Source organism: Castor canadensis, chromosome 1, assembly GCF_047511655.1.
Source record: "Castor canadensis chromosome 1, mCasCan1.hap1v2, whole genome shotgun sequence".
Classification (NCBI taxonomy): domain Eukaryota; kingdom Metazoa; phylum Chordata; class Mammalia; order Rodentia; family Castoridae; genus Castor; species Castor canadensis.
Genome location: NC_133386.1, coordinates 62,306,438 through 62,331,885, shown reverse-complemented (window position 1 = coordinate 62,331,885; position 25,448 = coordinate 62,306,438).

Here is a 25,448-nt window from a genome sequence, read left to right as displayed (position 1 = left end):
GGGCCTTCTTCCTCCATCATTTAGCAAGACAGAGTAAGTAAGTGTCCAAGCTCTGGTCTTTCTTTCTCTTCTTATAAAGCCACTAATCCTATTAGGGTGGCTCTACTCTCATGAGCTCACCTAATCCTAATTATCTTCTTATCTCCAAATAACATCAATATATGAATTTTGAGATTAATTTCCAACATATGAACTTTTAGTACACACACAGACACTCTCACTTGAAGTTTGCTAGATTATGGACTTTGAACAAATGCAAGTGGAGAGATAGATATTTTTATACATGAATTCTTATATAAGATGACAATTCTGGTGTGAATTCCTATTCATAGTAATTGATGAACTATCTGTGTATAAGGAAAAGCTGACTGCATTGCAAATCAGAGTAAACCATAGACCACTTTGAACACAGAAGATGATCATTGGAAAATGCAGAATTAGAATGCTGAAGAAAGTGAAAATCTAGATAAGACTGGAGCAGAAACATTTCCTTCAGCTGTCTGGCTAAGATTTGTGTAAATTTCTGTTGTATGTGTAATTGTATTAATATTAACTGTTTAGCACAATACTGTATTGAATTCTTCTGTAGTATGTGCTTGGACATTTTCAGAGTTCCCCTCTGTTGTCTTTGTAAAGTATCATAATTGTTAGGTTTGTTAAAGAATCTGTATTGGGTGCATTTAGGCTCAGGTGCTCATAAATCTCTATGTTAATTAGCTGAAAGTGATATAGAAATTAATTTGTAAGCAAATGGTTTATCAGAAGACTTTCCCCATTAAATGATGAATTGGCAAGGAAGGAATGTCAAATATTGTATAAAGAAAGATAAGGTGGTTTTCTTTTCTTTCTTTCTTTTTTTTTTCTTGCAGTACTGGGGCTTGAACTCAGGGTCTACACCTTGAGCCACTCTACCAGCCCTCTTTTTGTGAAAGGTTCTCCAGATAGGGCTCACGAACTTTTTCCCTGGGTTGGCTTCGAACCTTGATCCTCCTAATCTCTGCCTCCCGAGTAGCTAGGATTACAGGTATGAGCCACCGGCGCCCGGCTAAGGTGGTTTTCTTTAAATTTGTTTTCAATTCAGTTGATTATCTATCTTTTTGTAATTCACATAATGTCAACTGCCTTAATCAGATTTATGTTACCATTTTTATTTTTCATTTTCTTTTTTCTTCTAGAAAGAGCTATAAATCTTAATAAGGAGTAACTTGAAATATGTAATATTGTTATCTATGAGATTTTACCTGGGGCTTTAAAGCATGTGTTCTTATTTCTTTCTCTGTATACTTGTATGAAAGTGTTTAGTAAACTTTAAAATACTATTACAAATATGATCTATCATTACCTTAGATGTTATCCAAGTGCTTGTTATTGTCAGAAAATAACAAGTATTTATTAAACTTTCTCAAAGTATGAAATATTATATTAGATACTTGGGTTTATATACAAAGAAGTGGACATAGCCCAAAAGTTCAAAAAAAAAAAAAAACCCTACAAAACCTTTAGAACTGGGGAGCAAAATATACAGATTAGAAATCAACGTAAATTATTCTGTCTAATGAGTACTGAGATAAGTCCAGAACTATGGTCACCAGATAAGTCATTTACATGGAACTCAATGGAGTCTTAGGAGCCCTCTTTCTCCTTTTAACATTCAGAGCAAAACATTCTTCTGCAAAACAACAGCTGGAAGCAGACTGAAGTTGGGTACCTGTGGGATGGCAAGCCTACATTGTAATTACAATTCTGCTAGGCCCCAAGGATGACAATGGTAAGCCTGCCTTAGGCTTCAGAGGAAGTTACAGTACAGTCACTATTTTTAAAATCCCACCTGCAGACAATTTTTGCTCAGAGCATCAGATACCTGTAGTAGAATGATTTAATATCTATGGCTATACACAAAGACTCTGAAGGCCATATTTAAATTTGCTCTCTGTTGAACTGATGAATGCAAAGACTCTAAAATCAGATGACAACATGACACATGGCCACTCTTGTTGATACAAGAGTCACACACTGTATGCATCACTTGGGAGCTCTCTAGTGGATCTTATACAAATATTTTCCAGTAAGAGTTATTTATTTATTTGAACTGAGCGTTTACTTTGTGTCAAGCACTGTGCTCCATAGTGGGACTCTGAGGATGACTATAATGCATTCCTGCTTCCAGAAGGTCAGTCTTTGGGGGAAGATCACTTATGAAAATATGTTGAAGTATTTTATATGTATGTATGAAAAGAGAATAATGAAACTGGTTAAAATTATTTAAAAGGGGAAAGGAGAATAAGAGAAATGGTGGGTGAATTTGATCATTGTATGCATGTATGGAAACGCCCTATGTGCAATTAATATACACTAATAATACTTTTAAAATCCAATTCCAAGGAAGTGTTGTCATCACAGGGACACAGATGCAGGATTCCCATGGGTCTGGGAAGACTTTCTCAGAGACTAGGGAGGTCTGTGTGGAAATGATATTAAAATTATGAAGTTCTATTCACTCAGTAAGCTATTTTCTTTTGAAGCCATATTTGGGTTGTTCTTGGGTCTAATATAATAAATATTTCAATCAATGCACATATTTATATTTTATGTATTTTGTACTATTTCCTAAAACTATCCCCATAAGTAAAATTACCAGATTAAAGGTTAATGAAAAAAATAGTCTTTTGATACACATTTTCAAATTGCTTTTCAAGAGGGTTCTATCAATTGTCATTCCCACTTCAAACGTGTAGAATACACATTTTAACACACCAACATTGAGTGGTACAAATTCAAGCTTTGTCAGTTTAATAGTAGAACTCTAATACTGTTTTAAAAGTATTTCTTTAAGGTTTAGGTGCAGAGATATTTTTCACAATTTCATTACAATCTAGTTTTCATATCAAAAAAAGCTCATTCATTTTAGAGGTACAGTTTAATGAACAGTTTTTTGAAATGTATATAGTTAGATAACATCTAATGCAGACTTAAAATATTTTCATTAATTTCCTAAAGTTTCCTTGTAGCCTTTTCAGACAGCCTCCCTCTCACTCTTGGTCCCAGGCAACCACTAGATTCTTCTGTCATTGTAATTTTGACATTTCTAAAATTTTATGTAAATAGATTCCTATTGTATATGCGCTTACATGTTTGCTTCTTTCATTAGCATGTTTTTGAACTGATATTTTATTGTGCATTTCATTGATCATTTTTGGAGTCAACTACTTCTTCATACACTTTTAAATCAATGGTGAAAATTACATTATATGAAAGCCATAGCTAGAAAGTGAATGACATGATGTTCAATGCCTAGGAGTTTAGAATGTGCTTGTCAGGAGGGCTGGAGAGGGAGTTACACCAATGAGAAAAGGTTTTGAAGGGCAATGAGATGATGCTTTTTTTTTTTTTTTTTCAACTCCACAGACAAATGGGATTTCACTAGACATTTAAGAAGGGCTTGACTTCTCCCATTGGCATAAGGAAGATCATTCTAAAGACAACAGAGGTTGAAAAAGTAGGGAGAAATTTGAGTCATATAGAGCAAATGGAGGCTTATAAAAACACTTAGAAAGTAGAATCAGCATGATTCATGTGAATACATAAGGAAAAGAAGATAAATAAGAATGATAGTGAATTTTGTAGCTTGTATAGTGAATTCATTAGTTGTGATAAAAATATTGGATGCTGACCACATAGAGGAGAAAAGATAGGTGGTTACATCTTTTTTATATTGAGTTTGTAGAGTCTGTAATAGTTGAATTTTAAGTCTAAAGATAAGACTATAATTGTGGGCTAGAGATGTAAGATTGAGAGTCATTGTAAAGAGGCAGCAGGGAAATACATAAAATCATGCAATCTGAGTAGAGTGAAAATAGAAGACAATGAAGGATAGAATCTTGGACAACTTATCTCTGACAAATCTTACTAATTTAAACAAGCTTCTGCTTCTTGGGAGATACTGATTTTGTGTCCCAGGAAGCCTCTCTCCCATGATTCAAGGGTAAATATGGAAGAGTCTAAGCTCATCTTTGTAGTCCCATTCCCCTTGCTGGGGATTAGTGTGGAGCATGTGACCTGGTTTTGGCCATGAGACAGAAGGCGAAGTAGATGGAAACTTCTGGAAGTATTTCCTCATTCTTATAAAGAAAAATAAGGATGGCATTAATTTATGTCTACTGGAAATGGTGACTAGAATAGTAGCAACCATGTAATCATGAGAGGAGAGAGAGCAAAGTCCTGCAAAGGATGTAGAGCAGAAAGATGAAAAGAACCTGGCATCTCATGACAGCACCTGCATCAGCCATTTCCAAGGTTGTACCACCTAGGACTTGTCACAAGAGCTAGTTGATTTTCTTTTTTTATTTAAGCCAGTTGAGTTGGGACATATTATTCTAAGTAATTACATGTTTATCATGTTTAGAGATATCAACTCCACTAATACAGAGTGTTCAAACATGAGGAAAAATCTTGCAAGTGAAGTTATGTTGTAAAGCATCAGGACCAGGTATAAATTAAGGCATATTGTTTGTCATCTTTACTTTTCTAAAAATATACCATTTTATAATTGTATCTTTAATTTAAATGAATGGCAGCATTCATATGCATAGAATTAAACTGCAATTCTTTTTTCTTTTCTTTCTTTTTTTTCGTTAGTACTAGTGTTTGAACTCAGGGTCTCATGCTGGGCAAGAGCTCTACCACTTGAGCCTCACCCTTTTTTGATTTTTAGTTATTTTCTAGATAGGGTCTCATGCTTTTTGCCTGAGGCTGGCCTCAGACCATGATTCTCCCAATTTCTGCCACCTGAGAAGCTGGGATTACAGGTATATGCTACTACCCCGAGCAAATTACAATTCTTAATAGAAGAGGCAGTTTCTTTGGATGTAACATTATTAAGGAAGATGGATTAATGTGATTCACTGATGTATCACGCTAATTCTTATTTTGTTCCTCTGTTGAGGTATTCTCAAGAATAGGGGAAGAGTATCATGGCTTAAGTTAAATGTACCTCACTATAGGTTTAATTTCTATTGAGTGGAATCAGAATTGCTTGGGTGAAAAGACAATATCATTCTTGTGGAAGGCTCTATGTTATACATCCAAAACTTTCCCAAAGAAGTTTCCAACCTGTTGTGAAATAAAAAATGAGTTGTGGTGAAGAAGATCTTATCAACAGTAGCTGTGACACAAAGTTAAGTCTCGAAAACAATTCTTATGAGTCTTTGTTGAACAGGCTAAAGGAGGTTCACTTTTGTTTTAGGATTTTTTAACGTTATTGTTGTGCTGGGGGTACACTGTGACATTTACAAAAGTTCTTACAATATATGAAATATATCATACTTGGATTCACCCCCTCTGTCATTCTTCTTTAGCCCCTCTCCTCCATTCCTGAAATAATTTCAACAGGTCTCATTTTTCCCATTTACATACATGTGTACACAATATTGGCACCATATTCATCCTCCTACACTGACTCCATACGTCCTCCCCCTCGCACTGGTACCAACCCCCAGACAGGACCTGTTTTGTTCTCTGTTTTTTTTAAATGAAATTTTTGTTAGTTTAAGATAACTATACATTGGTTTCCTTGTGACATTTCCATGTATATATGTATCATAACCCAAATTGGTTCATCTCAGCTATTTTTGTCCTTCTTACATTAGTCTCTTTATGGTGATTTCAACAGATTTAAATATTCTATGTTCATTCTTGTATAGAAAGTACATCCATCATATTCACTTTCTTAACTTCCTTCTTTTACCCTCCCTCTCTTGTATGTGACCTTCCCTTAGTGTGAAGAGGTTCACTGGATAATTTATAAACATGGCTACAGCAAAGACACCTTTCTCAAAGCATGAGTTTCTCTCCATTACATTTATGCCAATGTACTTTTAGCTGATACTTTCCTACTTTTAGACACCAAATCAGAGGGATATTAGGACGCCAAAGCTGCTTACCACTCCAGATGGTTGATAAAGTCTGAATGCAGTCCTTTGCACCCTGTAGGGCCATTTTCTGAAACCAGCCTTAATGTAACAGCTGTACATGATCAAAGCAACAGAAGGGAATACTTGACATATTTATAAACAGAAAATATTCCTAAGTGGCCAGGGGCACAAGTGAGCATCTGAAAATTAGGGTGATATCAGATACCATGACCAGATCTAATGCAAAGCCCTGTATTTGACATTCCTATTCTTATCTATATAGTATATTTTGCAACTCTAAGGTAATTTTAAATCAATGATATGCTTTGAAGGTATGGAATTCACTTGTATCATCAGCAGAGGTGACATGACAGTCATTTGACTGTCTATACACTCTTTGGTTATGATGTAATCACTGAAAGGCCACCATGCGCTGTGCACGTTTTCATCTGCCTTAAACCATAAGTTGGGAAATAAGGGGTTCTCAGGACAGTCTTTTAACAAAGGAGTTTTCTCAGACTTCTGTGCAGAAGTGGCTAGAGAAATTTTGCCCAAAAATAGCATATAATCTCAATGTATTAAAAATAACATGAGTTGTTTGCTCAGACTTGAATTGATTTCTTGAGTGTATTGGAAGAAATACTTATAACAGGAAAACTAGGACACAAGAGACTTGGAGCACTTGGGGAGGAGAAAATCAGGTCCACAGAAGTGAGACAGACTAAGGATTACTGTGGGAAGGGCACGTAGAGGGAAGAGCAGGGACTTCCTTTCAGAGAACTTGCTAAAATCTTTGCATCACCATCTTATCCCCTGACTACACTTCTCTATCTTTCCAGCTGATTCCTTCTAAAACCCTAACTCTAACAATGTTTTTAAAATTATAAAAGCTTCCCTAGTGTCATGTACTGGCAATGTTTAATGACCAGCTTTGTGATAAAAATGGAAGTGAGAATTTGTAACATTTGCTGAATTCTGTCATGCAATGAGTTGGCTCTAGAACATTACTTCGAGTAAGTCTCTTTTCTTTACAGTGTCTGTCACCTCCTGAACCACCCCCACCCTGGTCCTCATCGCCTTTCTTACCTAAGATAATATTTAGTCATCCCCTGGATACCTCCACTTCCATGATTCTTTGCATATTCCTCTTTTGTTGAATAGTTCATTGTGCTCTAGTTATTTGTCTTTATTTTCCCATTAGTCAATAAATTGTAGAGAGTATATCTTTTAGTCTGTAGAGAGTATTATCTTTTAGTTTCATTGCTTGCTGTATTTCTGAGAATATGGCAAATATGCAATGTATTTTTAATGTATGAATGAAATGATTAAATTAGAAAGGTAGTGTAGAACAGAAATATACTCAAAAAATGAACACCTGTAATAAACACAAAAACACTTTAAGGAGAAATAGAAATATTTAAGGAGAAGAAGAGAATATATAATATATCATATATATTATATGAATAAAAGGGAAGGAGGAAAAGGTAGGAGAAGGAAGAAAAAAAGCTTGACTGTACAAGATATCAAAAGATGCATACAGAACAAATTGACACTTTGAACTCATAGGAGCACTAAAAATCTGAAAAGAGGGGAAGGAATATTTAAGTTATTTGAAGTAGAGAGCGTAAGGGTGAGTAATGATAACAATGAGAATGGAAGTTGCAGTATTTGATTTGCCCCATATTGCCTCTTGGCAATGGAGCATTTTAAAAGAAGTTTGCCAGCAGTGTCTTTATGATGGCTAAGTTTGCAGATGATGTGGAGGAAAAATGAAGGATATATTGGCAGACAGAATTGAAAGTGGATTTAAATAAGTTTGAAGAGTGGACTTATCCAAATTGTAAGATATTTAGTATTACATTTGTAAAGTCTTAGACTTAACAATAAATAGCTAAAAACACATTGATAGGGCAGCTTAAGCAGAAGCATATTTTTAAAAAGAGAATTAACTAACCCTTCAATATGAACTAACAGTATGATCTGGCTACGTACAATGTCCTTGCAATCTGGAGTCACATGTGATGGTGTTAGTAATTTCTAGCTGATTGTATTCTAATATGGTTGTCATGCTTTAAGAGGGGCACTCAGAAGAGCAGCCAGAGAGAATTCAAGCATGTCATGCAAAGTTAAGTTGAAATAATGGGATTTTTGGTTGGAAGGCACAAAGAAAATTAGAGGATATATTGACTGTCTTCATTAATATGATACACTCATATATTGAGGATGAGTTAAGTTTATTCTTCAAGAAGAATATTAGAACAAAAGATTATTCAAACTCAATATGAAGACAGATCTAATATTCAGGTATGTGATATGCAGCTTCACCCAATCGCTATAGATGGCAGTAGATACTCTTTGCTTCTGGAAGATGTTTGGAAGTTGGGTAATAACTTAGCAGAGATCAAGCTCTGAAACAAGGGTTTAACTGGAAATTGTAGATGATTCCTGAAGTCCTCTTAGATTTTATCTTCAAATCATAAAAGATCTTTGATTTCTGAAGCAATTCTCAAATTTTATCTATACTTCCTATTCAGAAAATATCTGAATACAAAGTGGAATACCCTCTTCATCTTTCTCCTCGTGGTCAGTCCCTCTTCTCAGTGTTGACATATATGATTTAGTTTGAGAAAATCATTCCAGATTTTTTTGTTGTTATATTAAATAAGAACTAAATATTAGTTATAATTCAATTGGTTATTGTTATTGTATGGGAAAGTGTATTATTGATGATACACATGTATCTTAAATTCAGTCACTTAAATAAATTCATTTTTTTTCTTTTTTATGATTTTATTAGCATATAATATTTGTACAGGGGATACATTGTGATATTTACATTTGTGTCTACAGTATATCTTAGATTTACCCCTTCCATCATTCTCCCTCTTCCCTCCTCCACCCCTTCTTAGAACAATTTGAACAGGTTTCACTCTTCTATTTTTATATATGGATGTGAAACACATCCACTGTATATACCCTCATTCCCCCTTTCCTGTGCCCTCCGCCTCCTCTGTTACCCATCCCTGGAAAAGATTTATTTTTCCTTCCTGCCCTTTGTTTTTTTTAAATTAAGTGTATATTGATAGTCCAAGAGGGTTTTGCCTTGGTACTTCAGGTCTGTATATATTGTGCTTTTATCAAATAACTCCCTCCCCTCCATTACTTATTCATTTTCTAACACCATGCTCCCCTAATATTCAACAGCTTACTGCACAGTACATTACAGTATATACTTATATAGATGGGTTATTTCAATACTTTTCATTCTCTAACATTTTCTTTCTCTCTCCCACCTCCATAGTCCCCTCAGATAGACTCATTAATACAATTTTGTTCTTTGTCACACACACATATGTATGTATACACTCTTAACTTATAGGTCTATGTATCCATTTCTACATATACATTTAACTTATAGTTCTAGCTTCCACATATGAGAGAAAACATGCAACCTTTGATTTCTTGAGCTTGGTTTACTTTGCTTAACATGAAGTTCTCCAGTTCCATCCATTTACCTACAAACAACATAACTTCATTCTTCTTCATGGCTGAGTAAAACTCCATAGTGTATATATACCGCATTTTCTTAATCCATTCATCAGTTGTGGGGCATCTGGGCTGCTTCCAAAGCTTGACTATTGTAAATAGTGCTGCAATAAACATGGGTTATATCCTGGAGTACATTCTTTTGGATATATGCCCAGGAATAGTATCACTGGATCGTATGGTAGTTCTAATGTTATTTTTTTGAGGCACAACCACATTGCTTTCCACAGTGGTTGCATTAATTTACATTCCCACCAACAGTGTAGAAGTGTTCCTTTTCCCTCACATCCTTACAGGCATCTGACTGGGGTGAGGTGGAATCTCAATGTAGTTTTGATTTGAATCTCCTTTATGGCCAAAGATTTTGAGCATTTCTTCATATGTTTATTGGCCATTTGTCCTTCTTTTGAGAATTGTCTGTTCAGAACTTCTTCCTTCCCTGTTTGAATCCCTTGTATTTATTTCTCCTGTCTTGTTGCTCTGGCTAGGAATTTCAGTACTCTAACCAATTTTAGACCTTATTTTTTATTATTTCTCTCCTGCTAGTTGTGTGTTTAGCTTGTTCTTGTTTTTCTAGGAGTTTGAGATGCAGCATTAGGTCATTTATTTGAGATCTTTCTGTGTTTTTAATATGTGTACTCATGGCTATCAATTTTCCCCTTAGGACTGACTTTGCTGTGTTCCACAGGTTCTGATAGGTTGTGTTTTAATTCTCAGTGAATTCCAGGAGATTTTTGATTTCCTCTCTTATTTCTTTGAAAACCCACTGATCATGGAGCAACATGTTGCTCAGCCTTCAAGAGTTTGACTATTTTCTGCTGTTTCTTTGTTGTTGAATTCGAGTTTTATTGTGTTGTATTCAGACAGTATGCAGGGGGTTATTTCAATTTTCTTATATTTTTAAGACTTCCTTTGTGACCTAAAATATGGTCTGTTTTGGAGGTTCCATGGACTGCTGAGAAAATTGTATATTGTGCCATTTCAGGGTGGAATATGCTATAAACATCTATGGTATCATTCAATTCTAGGGTTTCTTTGTTGATTTTTTTGTCTGGATGACCTGTCTATTTGTGATAAAGAAGTATTGAAGTCTTCCACTACCACTGTGTTGGGGTAAACCTGTGTTTTTAAGTCCAGTAGTATATGTTTAATGAGGTTGGGTGCTCCAACAGTGGGACATATAAGTTAACAATTGTTATTTCTTCTTGATGTATTGCTCTTTTTAATTAGTATGAAGTGACCTTCTTTGTCTCTTCTGACTAATTTAGGTTTGAAGTCTATCTGATATAAGTATTGCTACTCCTGTCTGTTTTTAGGGGCTGTTAGCTTGGAAATCTTCCACCCTTTTACCCTAAGGCAATGTTTGTTTCTGTCTAAAAGGTGGTAAACAACAGATTGTTGGGTCTACCATTTTAATCCAGTTTGTCATGATGGGGGAGTTGAGTCCATTGCCATTCATTGTTAATATTGATAGGTATGTGGTGATTCCTGCCATTTTCTTGTTTTTATTGTCTAAGGATTTGAGTGTGTGCAGCCAATCCAATGCTCTTTGAGTATTTGTCTGCTCTTCTCTTGAGGTTTAATATTTCCTGTCCTTTCATGGTTATGTTTGTTTTTGTCTTTTGTGTGTTGGATTCCTTTCAGAATCTTCTGTAGTGGTGGTTTGGTGGTCATATATTGTTTTAGTTTCTGTTTATCTTGGAAGACTAATTTCTTCATCAATTTTGAATGATAGCTTTGCTGGGTAGAGTATCTTAGGATTGAAATTGTTTTCTTTCAGTGCTTGAAATACCTCACTCCATTCCCTTCATGATTTTAAGGTTTCTATTGAGAAATCTGCTATACTTTGATGAGTTTGCCTTTATATGTTATTGGGTTTTTCTCTCTTACAGTCTTCAATATTCTTTCCTTGTTCTCTGTGGCAATTGTTTTAACTATAATATGCCATGGAGAGGTTCTGTTTTAGTTATGCCTTTTTGGTGTCCAGGAGGCTTCCTGTACCTGAATGGGGATCTCTTTCTTGAGATTTGGGAAATTTTCTACCTTTTTTTGTTGAATATATTATGTATACCTTTGGCTTGCTCCTCTTCTTTTTCAACAACCATGATTCACAGTTTTGGTCTTTTGATGGAGTTGCAGAACTCTTATGTATTCCTTTCAAAGCTCTTGGGTCTTTTTTCTAAGGAATGTTCTGTTTTTTCTTTAATATCTATTTTGTCTCCAAGTCCTGACATTCTTTCACTTGTTCCAGTCTGCTGGAGTGGCTTTCAGTTGTATTTTTAAATTTATTTTCAGGATTTCTATTTGATCCTTTTTTTCTGAGAATTTCCATATCTTTGTGATACTCCACTTTCACATCTTGTGATGTCTTCTTTATTTTATAGGTCTCTTTTTTTATAATCTCCTTAATTTCATTTTGGAACTTGTTGAAATCCTCTCTGAGGATTTCTGTGTTGTTGATAAGTTAGTTGGGGGTTTTAATCACCTGTTATCTTTCCCTTGACTTAATTTTTATGCACTGACTAGGTTAGTTGTTAGCTAGCTTGTACTATTTCTGTTTCCTGAGCTGGAGGTATAAGGTTAGCATTAACAGATTCAATGCCAAACCAGTTATTTACATAATATATAAGGAACCTCTCCATCAAGGGGTTAATAGATGATATTAACTATTAACAGTGGGTATTGGGGAGATAACAGTTGCTTAGATAGATTTAGATACTTAGGCAATTAAAAAGATGGCACTTGAAGAGGGAGCATGGAGGGGGATGGGGAAAGGGGGAGAAGAGGTGTGAGGTGTGGGGGCTATAGGGTAATAAGGCCTTAGTGTGTGTAAGGGTGTAGTTCAGTTGTGGGGGGAGGGTGCTATTGTCAGGGATTGGAGAGGGATAGGATGGATGAAGGTAATGTGTAAAGTTGGTATAATAGACTATTCAGTGTATGGTGATTGTGGAGAAGGTAGGGGCAGTGGGGGAAGGGAGGAGGGGGGAAAGGAGAAGAGAGGAGAGAAGAAATGAAAAAAAATTTTAAAATGGGGGACACAAAGGAAAGTGGAGCAAGGGGAAGGCTAAGCAAATTGATCTTTGTATAGGGTAGAAGAGATAGGTAACAATAAGATGGAAAAAAAAAAAACCCAAGTTGAAAAGAATAAAAATAAAAATACTAAATAAAAAAAATCAGTTCAATGAGTGTTCTGCACTTTTTCCTCTGATATCAATTCCAGGTGAGAATACTTATAACAGGGGCTTTCTCTGTGACTCTGCCCCTTCTTAAAGTTGGTTTGCTGGGCTGTATGGCAGTAGATATTGTCCCTCTTATCGGGCAGCTTTGGAGGGGATTGGCTCAGGGTGTTTGAGCCCAGGCTTTTATTGGTGGGATGGACCATCTTGTGCAGGTGGGTTGTGTGAAGTGGTCTCACAAGAAGCTAGTATGTGAGCAGTTGTCTTTTGTGCATCTGTTGATCTAATATTCCTTTTACTTCCTTGGGTGCATGGAGGATCTACTGCAGAAGCGAGGTAAACAATTCAGCAATAGAGCAAGTATTTGAATGAGTGAGGAACAACTGATGCTTGAATTTGTCTCTCCAGTAAGGTTGTATTGGAACAATATTCTTATTTTCTAGGAGGATGATCTGGGAGCTTAACACTGGGTGAAGGGTATAAGAATTGGAAATTGAGTATTGTGGGGTTGGGTGTGGGGAAGGGAGAGGGCTCTAGATCTCTACATATTAGTAACTGAGAAATAGAGAATGGAAGAAAATGGAGAGAAACAGTACAAGAACAAATTGACTAAGAGGAATTAAAGAACCAAAACAAAAGTAAGATAAGATCAACAACAGCAAAAACAAATAAACAGAACAAACAGAAAAAAAACCCAAAACAAACAAACATAAAACAGCAACAACAACAACAAAAGCTTATAGTTCTTGTCCGTGAGAAGCATGTTTCTCTGTCTTTCTTGCCCTGGTTGTTATGGAAACAACTTCAGAAAGCTGAGTTGGGTTTCGAGCAGGGACCGCAGGGAGGGATAGCTGAGACAGTCAATTACTTTTAAGAGCTTTGCCCTCTGAGTTGTTTTGGGTCCTGGGGGCTTCTGTAGATGGGGCAGGTTGAATCTTCCCCTCTCCACCAGGGGAGGATGGGCAGGCACTGCAAACTGTTTGTGCTGTCTTTTCGATTCGGTATTTTTTTCAGATAAAAAAAGAGTGCAAATTTCAAAATTTGATAGCCACTGCTAGTTGTTTTGCTATCACCACTCACATTGTTCTGGAGCTTCTAACCATGGTAATAAGATTTGAAAAACAATTTGTACCAGTCATTTATTACTGCATAATTAACAAGTCCCAAAACTTAATAGCATAAAACAGCAATTCATCCTTTTTCACAATTGTCTGTGGTCTTTTTTTTTTTTTTGGTGCACTGGGGTTTGAACTCAGGACCTCATACTTGCTAGGCAGGCACTAGCCTGCTTGAGCCACTCCACCAACTCACTCTTTCTCACAATTGTGACAGTTAGATTGTCAGTCCTTCTACTGGTTTTCAGAAAAAAATGTGATTGCAGAGAGATGCTCAAAGTCAAATGTTGTCAGTAAGACATGGTTGGGTGGGATGTCTCAGTAATGGGAAGCTTCTTCATAGGGAGAAAGCATCCACTTTCATCTAACAGTGTGTCAGGGAGAGATGGGCCATCTGAGGGATGAGATACTTTGCATACTTTTATTTTTTGATTTACCATACATTAATAATACAAGTAGATTTCATTGTGATAACTCCTTATATGCATACAGTGTACCATGTGAACATGTTCACCCCCTCCATTATATTCCCATTCCCCCTCTTTCAAACAGTGCTGGATAGGTTTCATTATGCTGTCTTCATATGTATATATGCAGTGTGCCTCCATCCTCTTCACCTCTCTATCTTTTATTAACATACTATATATGTCCATAAACCATCATTCCAGGATATGCCACACAAAATTCATCACTGATGCAGTCTGTGAACCAAATTATGATCCCACAGAGACTGGAGATTAAAACCTTAGGAAGCAGCTGATCATGTGTTACTTTATAAAATGCAAACTGAACACAGTCAGAATGATTTGATGTGATCTGACTGCTGTGAGCACAATGGGGAGATGTTACACCATCAGCAAAGATTCATCTCCATTTATCCCCAAACTTGGCAGCTGTTTGTTATCATGTCTCAATCAGGTGCTAGGACAGTAAAACTTCAACATTTTTCTCCAGACGGCATCTGTACATTTGAGTTTAAGAAAGATACCTTTTTAAATTCTGCTGAAAGTGAGAACGTCAGCAAAGGAGAGTTGATGTAACAAAGAAAGAATGCCTGTCCTTTTTTGTTGCTGTTCTAAATCCTGTTGTTCTTCAGATTCCAACTTGACACCTGTTATCATCCACTAATTCATTAGCTTATTTACTTAATACATATTTATCAGTTGTTTTCTTTGTGCCAAGAAACTTAAATAAAGAGAATATAATATCAGCAAACAAAATGTAATATCTGGAGCTTACTGTTTAGTGGAAGAGACAGACAATAAATAAAACCTTACTCAAGCTAAATGAAAAGTAAGCCCAGAAGTCTTCCTTAAGGAAGACACCTTATGCTGAGCTCTAAAGAAAGCATAGGAGTTAACTAGGCAAAGGGAAGTGGGAAGAGGGCCTTGGGTCTGTGAGCAGGGTTCCTGTGGTTGAACCATGGTGGCACAGATGTGGGGCTCCTTCATGGTTTAAGTGGAAAATGAAGGCAGGGTAGCCATGGTTTGGCATGAAGCTAGAGAGGTAGGTACTGAATCTGAGTACGTGAGCCCTTATAGGTTAGGTTAAGCAGTGTTGTCTTTATTCTAAAAGTAATAGCAAGTCATTAATAGGCAAAATTAGATCCTTTTGATTTTGCCTTGTAATAGACTTTTTAAAATTTTTCTTTTTTTTTTTTTTTGAGCCTGGATCTCACTATGTAGTCCAGGCTGGTCTCAAACTTGAGATCCTTCTGACTAAGGCTCATGAGTATTGGGACTGTAGGTGTGTGCCACCACACCTGGCCTTAATTGACTTTTTAATCTATTCTCAAGTGTATGCCTGCTGTGTGTGGTGGTGCATTCCTGTAATCCCAGCACTTGGGAGGCTGAGGCAGGAGGATGTCAAGTCTGAGGACAGCCTGGGCTACATAGTTATATACTGTCTCAAAAAAACAAAACAAAAACCTCCAAAACAACTATGTTTCATCAGGGTGATTCTATGCCTTGCTTCATATTGTAACTCCAGAGGCTGGTAAAATGTCAGACACAAAGTAATTGTTTATTAATTCTGCTGAATGAATGATTACCAAAACTTTTTTAGTGGGTGACCTGAAACATAGCTTTGCAGTCAGGGAAGGTATGGAAGGGTGATGAATGTGACTGTCCAATTAGCTTAGGCATGGCCACCTGGTAGTGAACCAGGGATCATCATAAAAAGCCTGAGGTCAGCTAACAAGTTGGACAGAATAAACCATCTAATAAAGCTTTATAGGTCGCTCTGACCCTTTGAGAGAGAGGACGATCCAGGGAACTTTCCCAGACTCTCTAAAGTTGTAGAAAAAGAGTTTTATCCTCTATATAAAAAAGAAGGCATTCTTCCAGGCTGTCTTCTGGGGTAGGACATGAGGCCTAAAACTAGACAGGTCAGGTGGACAGTTAGATTATTGACATGGCTGACTCATACCTCCTTAAAATAATTTCTGTGATTCTATATTTTTCTCTCTTGTTTATCATCTATAATCCAAGGTTCTGTGTACTACAGAGTTTGTTGTTGTTGTTATTATTATTATCAGCAGAAGCAGTAGTATAGCAAAACTTGAAATATAGAAACAGAGGCTAAATTTTATAAAGAGAGGTATGTGCAAGTATCCTAAGGTTGGGAACAGCCTGCGGACAAGCTTTCCCTAGAGATAACAGAAACCTTATAGCAAAGTAAAGCTTAAATGCTAATGAAATTGTGTATCTCATATAAAATGAAACTCAGAGTCCTGTGTACATACTAACTGATTAGGCCTTTGGCTGTCTGTCATGGCAGTTCTCTCTGCTCTTTCTTCTCTGGATTTGCTTTTAGAGTGACTTCCTTTCTTTCTTTTCTCTCCTTCCCTTTTCCTTCCCTTCCCTTCCCTCCCTTCCCCATTCCTCCCCTCCCCTCCTCTCCCTCCCTCATCCTCCCTCCCCTTCCTTCCTTCCTTCCTTCTTTTCTTCTTAGCCAGGCCTTATTATATAGCCTACACTGACATCAGACTTGCTATCCTCCTCCCTCAATCTCCCAAGTGCTTAAATTATAGCTGTGTACTACTGTGTCTGGCTTATGATTTTCTTTTTATTTGGAAGATGTCTATTAGTAGTAAGGGGAAACCAATTATCATCCATTTAATAAAAATGCTTCTTGTCAGTCTAATTGGTTTAAATGTTTGAATGCTCACCAAGAAAAACTAATAGTTTTCAGGAGAAAAACATGAGTATTTTTGGTATTTTTGGACTGCTACAGTCCACACAGGTAACTTCCACAAAGCCAATGTGAGTTAAATAGGCACTGAGCAAATTAAGAAAAGGTAACCAGGGAACCTTTGGTGTTTTTGGAGAAGTTTCATGGGTTACTCAACAGGGAACTGTGGAATTTTTGCTGTAGCAATCTTATTTATGGATGAAACTGATTGCATTTTTTTTGAGGTGGGGTCTTGCTATGTATACAGGCTGCCCTTAAACTTGCAAACCTCCCACCTCCCTCCCTAGTGCTAGAATTAGAGGTATGTGCCACCATGCCTGACTGGCATTACTTCTAATTCCTTGCAGCTCTTAGAAATTCTTTCAACACACTAATCATTATAGTAAATCTCTTAGTGTATAACCAGGCTAGGTTCTGTAGTCTGTGTCTGAGCCTTCACTCATTGAAAAACAGAGAATATATAACACTATACAGGGAGCTCTTTGTCCCTTAGTAGTCCTTAAGCATGAAGACAAACAATGCCAAAGAAGGTCTTGGCCACTACTGTTTCCATAATTAGTAATTAATCAAGACTCTACTCTGTAACAGGAAGACATTTCAGAGCTCAGAATAGAGAATTGTATGAGAAAGGACTTCTAGACAAAATGAGACTTTAGGTAGGTGATGAAGGACTTAAGAATATCTTTGTCCAAAACCAATTGAAAAACAAACAAAATCCTTAAAACTATCTACAATTTGCCTGGTACATTGGCTATAAAATGGAACTTTCTTTAATTTATTTACTATATTAAAATGTTGATTTTCTAGCACAGAGAAAAATCCAAAAGTCACACATATGTTTCACCTAAGTATATTTGACATATTAACCAAGGAATGAAATTAAATATATTTAAAGTTTAAATAATTAATTTTAATGTTTAAGGAAATATTAGAGTTTGTATTTTAAGATGATTGAGTAAAATCTGGTCGCAAAATCTTCCTCCCAGAAAATTCAGCAACTGAAGTAATACATAGGCAAATCAATTCATCAACCAAGCAAACCCATAAAAGTGAAGCCAGAAAATCACTCCCATAGCTAAATTTTACATTTAGCTAATAAAGCATATGACACCCAGTTAAATTTGAATTTCAGGTAAATGATGAAAATTTTTAGTATGATATTACATGGGCATTCTGTTTTTTTTCTGGTAACTCTACCGTTATTAATAAAAAAGGAGGAACAGGATGGTGTCTGTGAAAGAGTAAGACTAAAATTTCTGAGAATGGGTAAATTTCCATACAGTTACCACCTTTCTTAGAATTATTATAAGGAAAAAGATGAACAAAATTCTAGGTGTCACTAGTAACCCCCAGTTTAAGAAAAAGGCAGAGGTAGGGAGGGTGTAGGTAGACCTGGAGATGAAGTATAAAATTTCACAAAGGTAGAATTCCTTTGGGACGATCTATGATCCACTGAAGACAGACTAACCAGTTCTTCATGTTGGAGCCCCTGCTGGCTAGAGAGGAGAAGAATATCTGTATCATAGTGGATCATTTATCAATGAGCAAAAATTTAGCTGAAAAATAAAATGATCTGGGTCCTGGGATTAATCTGTGTTTTAGTGTGAGGGATGGTGAGGTGAGAGTAGATGTGAGTGGTAGGTGAGGACATAGAAGAAATTAGACCAACTCTGTGTTTTTAGTAATAGTTGAAGGTCTGAGATGGGTATATGAGATTTAGTAATTTAAATAATTTGGTATGTGTTTTAAGTTTTTCATTATAAAATTTTTAAATTAAACCAAATAGTCATCAAATAAAGATAAAAACATGTACTGTAGTCCCTCCTTACTCTTGGTAGATTCATTCCATGGATGCCTGAAACCATAGATAGTACCTCAAGCTATGCACACAGCACTTTATGGCTTTTCTTTGGCATATCCAATTGCCAGAATCACCGCTCTTGTGTTTTGGAGCCATTATTAAGCAAAGCAAGGGTTACTTGAACACAAACACTGTGATACTCCCACAGTTTGGTCTGATATCAAAGATGGCTACTAAATGACTAACAGACAGGTAGCATATATGACATGGCTATGCTAGACAATAAGATTATTTCCATCTCAGGCTGGATGAGGTTTCATTACACTATTCAGAACAGTGGGCCATTGAAAACTTATGATTTATTTATTTCTGGAATTTCCCATTTTGATCATGGTTAACCATGAGTGATTCAAACTGCATAAAACAAAATTGCAGATAAGGAGGACCAGTGTAAGGTTTCCAAGGAAGTGGGAGGTGGGAAAAGAGCAGGTGAGAATCAAGTTAATTATCTTCTTACCATGGAAACACATTTTATGTGTTTTATGCATTGTCTGCTGTGGGGACTCAAAGTAGCTCCTGAAGTGGGAGGGATAAAGCTGAGAGCTAACTCTGGCTCAGGCTTCACATTGGGTTTGGGTAATCATCTGAAGTCAAAGTACACACTAAGATGCAGTAAGATAGGGTGGTCAGACTGCAAACAGAGATGTTAGGCAAGGCCACGGAGGAGAGGACAAAGGTCAGCTTGCCTTATCTATGCCATTGGCTTTTGGAAATTCAACTCTAAAATATCCATGGTATAAAACACAGAAGTATTGTCAAAGTTGGAATCACAAGGAATTATCCATACTACCTCTAAACTGTTTTCCCTATTCAAAACAGAAGCTGATAAAATTTCATGGCTTCTATGCAAATACATTGCAGCAGTGCTCCCTTGCCCCCTCACTAAGTAAGCATTGAAATACAAAATGCAAAGCACAGATGAAAATCAATCTGGAAGAAGCAAAAACCTAAGAAGAAATGTTCCTAAGAGTATTTTACTCCATCAGAGACATTACAAAATATAAAAATATTTATTAAATGAGAATTTAAAGATGATGAGATAATGGAAGAGCACCTGTGAGAAAAAAGGAAATTGTTGAGCTAAGGATACATATCAAGTACCAAAAATTCAATAGTACTGCAGACTTAGTAAACAAAATGAAGTAGAAGGAGCAAAAAAATATAGTTTTTAGATAAAACTAAAAACTGAATGAGTGACATAGGAGAAAGATTTAAGAAAACCACAGTGATTGCAGAGGGAAAAAGACAAAGAGATTAAGACACTGAATGAGAAAAAAATAGATAGAAGTGGTAAGCAAAGCCAAGACAACACTGAATTAAAAAGCCCAACAAACCTAAATAAAATGACTTCAAAGAACATAGAAGATAATTTTCCTGAAGAAAGAAGAATTGAATTTGGAAATGTGAATCTATTCTGGGAGAAATGGATTGATAAGAATCTATAAGGAGATATACCCTTATTATGGTATTGAATTTCAAGGATAAAGAATGCATTATTTGGGCAGATAAAATAACATTACAAAGGCAAAAACCAGTTGATCGGAGTTGCATTTAGAAATTTTAAATGTCAATGAAAGGGAGATTCCAAGATGGCGGCTAGAGGGAGGAAGCAGAAAGCGAGCCACCTATACTGAAATCTTGGAGACACATTTTGCAGGCATAATCACTGAGAAAAGGCATAACTTTGACCCCTCCACACCTCCAGCCAACGCAGAGAATCTCCACTTCACATTAAACGGAGAAACCAGGAGGGCTCCTGGGCCGCCAGTCACCGGTGCCCAGACGGCTTGGGAAGACGTGAACCAGGTGAGCTTCATGGTACCGCGGTACTCCCACAGACAAGCTTGGGCCAGAGCAGCATAGCCCCCTGGACAGACTGACCTCCACCTGGGGAAAAAAAGAGAAACTGAGTAATAAGCAATAAGAACAAATAAAACACACAGGAAAGAGGGTGGGGCGCACTGAGCGTTGAAGATTGGGGGAAGGGAATCCTTCCTGGGACTGTAAATAAACGAGCCGGGCGGGCTGGAGAGCCTCTGGTGGGAGCAGGGGCGCGCGCTCAGCAACGGGGAACAGGAAAGCTTGTGAGAGTGGCAGAGGGAGGAAAACTCCACAGGAGAGGAGGGAAGACCCACTTCCCACATGAGCTGTAAACAAACACGGTGGCTGGCAGGAGCAGCAGCACCGCCCAGTAATCAGGAGCAGGAAAGCTTGTGAAAGCGGAGGTCAGAGGAGAACTGCACAGGAGAGGGGGGAAGACCCACCTCCCACATGAACTGTAAATAAACACACAGGCCTGAGAACACAGGTGCAGTGTCACCTTTCCCAGTGCTTGGAAAGGGGAAAGCTTGTAGCAGAGGCTCACGCACAGGAGAAACCTGAACAAACAAAGCCTGCAGGGCCAGGTGAGTGCTAAGCTCACCCCAGAGATCTGCATAAATAACACATCCAGCAACAGCAGGCTGACAGCAGCAGGCAGGCAAGCTACAGTTGCAGATACCAGTCTCAGAACTGTCTCCAGACTCTTTTTTTTTTTTGTCTCCCTACCTTTGATGAGATAACAACCGAATTATACCTGCAAGCAGAAAAACTTACTGAAACTGTATTGCATTTGAACTTGGGACACTTTTTTTTGTATGGGTGTGTGTAGTTTTGTTCTACTTTTTGCATCCCCTTTGATGAGACAACTACAGAACAACATCTGAGGCACCATCTCCAGGATTGGAGACTGAGACTTCACTGCACTTGAACTTGGAGGTTTTTTGGTTTTTTGTTTTTTTTAAATTTTCTATTTTTTCATTTTATTTTAATACATTTTTATAAATAGATTTTTCTTTCATTTACTTATTTTTTATTTTTATTCTTACCTTTATTTTTTTATTTTTGATTTTCAATCCTCTTTTTATCTCTCTAATATCTGTTCAGCTTACTGTCGATTAGTACACTAAAGCTCCCTGTTTATACCTTTGAAATCTTCTTGTCTGATACCTTGTTCTGTTTTCTCCCTCCAGTCTGTGTATTTGTTTTTCCCATTTCTTTCACTTCTTGCTTTCCATCTCAGCTCACCCTTCCATTCTAAATTTTATCATTGTTATTATTACAAGCTAGAAAATACTTAATTACACACAGTACAGGGACAGTAACAACACCAAAGACAATGACTGGAAGACAGAAAAAACAGGGAAACCAGTTTCCCCACAGCAAAAAATTAGTACAGGAACCAGAGGGGAATGAAGAGAACAGAAACTCAGATCCAGACTCCAACAAAATGAAGATAAACTATGCCAAAGGACCCAATGAAGCCTACAAGAATAATTTAAAAGAAGACATACTACAAGTACTCAGTGAGAATTTTATAGAGATGATACTGGATAGGGTCAACCAAAATGTACAGGAGACACTCAAGAAATTCTAAGACAATAAAAGTAGAGAATTTGAAAAAGCAAAAGAAGAAATAAAGGAAACCATAGAAGCACTGTATAAACACCAAAGTGAAAGAGAGAACACAATGAATAAACGGATAAATGAACTCAGGACAAAAATAGACAACATTAAAGAAGAAAACAGCCAGGATATGGAAAAACCTCAGAAAAAAGAACGAAACAGAACTACAAAACAAAACAGAAGGCCAATCCAGCAGAATAGAACAAACAGAAGACAGAATCTCAGAACTTAAAGATGAAATGGTAATTAAAGGAAAAACCGAAGAACTATTAATTAAACAACTCAAGACCCGTGAAAAGAAAATGCAAGAACTCACTGACTCCATCAAAAGACCAAACTTGAGAATCATGGGCATTGAAGAAGGAGAAGAGGTGCAAGTGAAGGGAATGCGTAATATATTTAAAAAAATAATAACGGAAAATTTCCCAAATCTAGAGAAAGATATTCCCATACAAATGCAAGAGGTCTCCAGGACACAAAACAGACCAGATCAAAATAGAACTATCCCATGACACATCATCATTAAAACAACAAGTTCAGAAACTAAGGAAAGAATATTGAAGGCTGTAAGAGAGAAAAAACAAGTAACATACAAAGGTAAACCCATCAAAATCACAGCAGACTTCTCAACAGAAACATTAAAAGCAAGAATAGTGTGGGGTGAGATTTTCCGGGCACTGAATGAAAATAACTTCAACCCCAGGATACTCTACCCAGCAAAACTATTTTATAGATGGAGCAATAAAAGTCTTCCATGATAAGCAGAAACTAAAACAATATGTGACCACAAAGCCACCACTACAAAACATTCTTCAAGGGATTCTGCACAAAAAAAGTGAAACCCAACTTAACCATGAAAAGTCAGGCAGCACCAAACCACAGGAGAAAAAAAAGCAAGACAGTAGAGAGTAACCTCAACTTAGGTACACAAAGCAAACCTTCAAACAACTAAGACAACTAAATGACAGGAATCACCACATACCCATCAGTACTAACGCTTAATGTTAATGGACTTAATTCACCTATCAAAAGGCACCGGTGATGAAATGGATTAAAAAGGAAGATCCAACAATTTGTTGCTTACAGGAGACTCATCTCACCGACAGAAATAAGCATAAGCTTAGGATGAAAGGCAGGAAGAAGATTTACCAAGCCAATGACCCCCCAAAACAGGCAGGAGTAGCAATACTTATCTCTGACAAAGTAGACTTCAAACCTACATTGATCAAATGAGATAAAGAAGGACATTCCATACTATAAAAGGGGAAATAGACCAAAAGGAAATAATAATTATCAACCTGTATGCACCCAATGTCAATGCACCAATTTCATCAAACATACCCTGAAAGACCTAAAAGCATGTATAAACGCCAACACAGTGGTTGTGGGGACTTTAACACTCCATTATCATCAATAGATAGGTCATCCAAACAAAAACTCAATAAAGAAATCCAAGATCTAAATTATACAATAGATCAAATGGACCTAGTTGATGTCTACAGAACATTTCATCCAACTTCTACACAATATACATTCTTCTCAGCAGCCCATGGAACCTTCTCCAACATAGATCATATCCTAGGGCACAAAGCAAGCCTCAGCAAATATAAGAAAATAGAAATTATACCGTGCATACTATCTGATCACAATGCAGTAAAAGTACAACTCAACAACAAAAGTAAAGACAAAAAATATGCAAACAGCTGGAAACTAAATAACTCATTACTTAATGAACAATGGATCATTGATGAAATAAAAGAGGAAATTAAAAAGTTCCTGGAAGTCAATGAAAATGAAAATACAACCTACTGGAACCTATGGGACACAGCTAAGGCAGTCCTGAGAGGAAAGTTTATAGCCATGAGTGCATATATTAAAAAGACTGAAAGATTCCAAATCAATGACCTAATGATACATCTCAAACTCCTAGAAAAACAAGAACAAGCAAATCACAAAACAAATAGGAGAGAAATAATAAAAATAAGAGCTGAAATCAACGAAATAGAAACCAAAAAAACCATACAAAGAATTAATGAAACAAAAAGTTGGTTCTTTCAAAAAATAAAGAAGATTGATAGACCCCTGGCAAACCTGACTAAAATGAGGAGAGAAAAAACCCAAATTAGTAGAATCAGGAATGCAAAAGGGGAGATAACAACAAACACCATGGAAGTCCAGGAAATCATCAGAGACTACTTTGAGAACCTATATTCAAATAAATTTGAAAATCTAAAAGAAATGGACAGATTTCTAGATACATATGACCATCCAAAACTGAACCAAGAGGAAATTAATCACCTGAATAGATCTATAACACAAAATGAAATTGAAGCAGCAATCAAGAGTCTCTCCAAAAAGAAAAGTCCAGCACCTGATGGATTCTCTGCTGAATTCTAACAGACCTTTAAAGAAGAACTGATACCAACCCTCCTTAAACTGTTCCACAAAATAGAAAGGGAAGGAAAACTGCCAAACACATTTTATGAAGCCAGTATTACACTTATCCCAAAACCAGGCAAAGACACCTCCAAAAAAGAGAACTATAGGCCAATCTCCTTAATGAACATTGACGCGAAAAGCCTCAACAAAATAATGGCAAACCAAATTGAACAACACATCAAAAAGATTATTCACCACGACCAAGTAGGCTTCATCCCAGGGATGCAGGGGTGGTTCAACATACGAAAATCAATAAACGTAATAAACCACATTAACAGAAGCAAAGACAAAAACCACTTGATCATCTCAATAGATGCAGAAAAAGCCTTTGATAAGATCCAACACCATTTCATGATAAAAGCTCTAAGAAAACTAGGAATAGAAGGAAAGTACCTCAATATTACAAAAGCTACATATGAGAAACCAGCATTATACTTAATGGAGAAAAACTGAAACCATTCCCTCTAAAATCAGGAACCAGATAAGGATGCCCACTATCTCCACTCCTATTCAACATAGTACTGGAATTCCTAGCCAGAGCAATTAGGCAAGAAGAAGGAACAAAAGGAATACGAATAGGTAAAGAAACTGTCAAAATATCCCTATTTGCAGATGACATAATCCTATACCTTAAAGACCCAAAAAATTCTACTCAGAAGCTTCTAGACATCATCAATAGCTATAGCAAGGTAGCAGGATATAAAATCAACATAGAAAAATCATTAGCATTTCTATACACTTACAATGAGCAAACTGAAAAAGAATG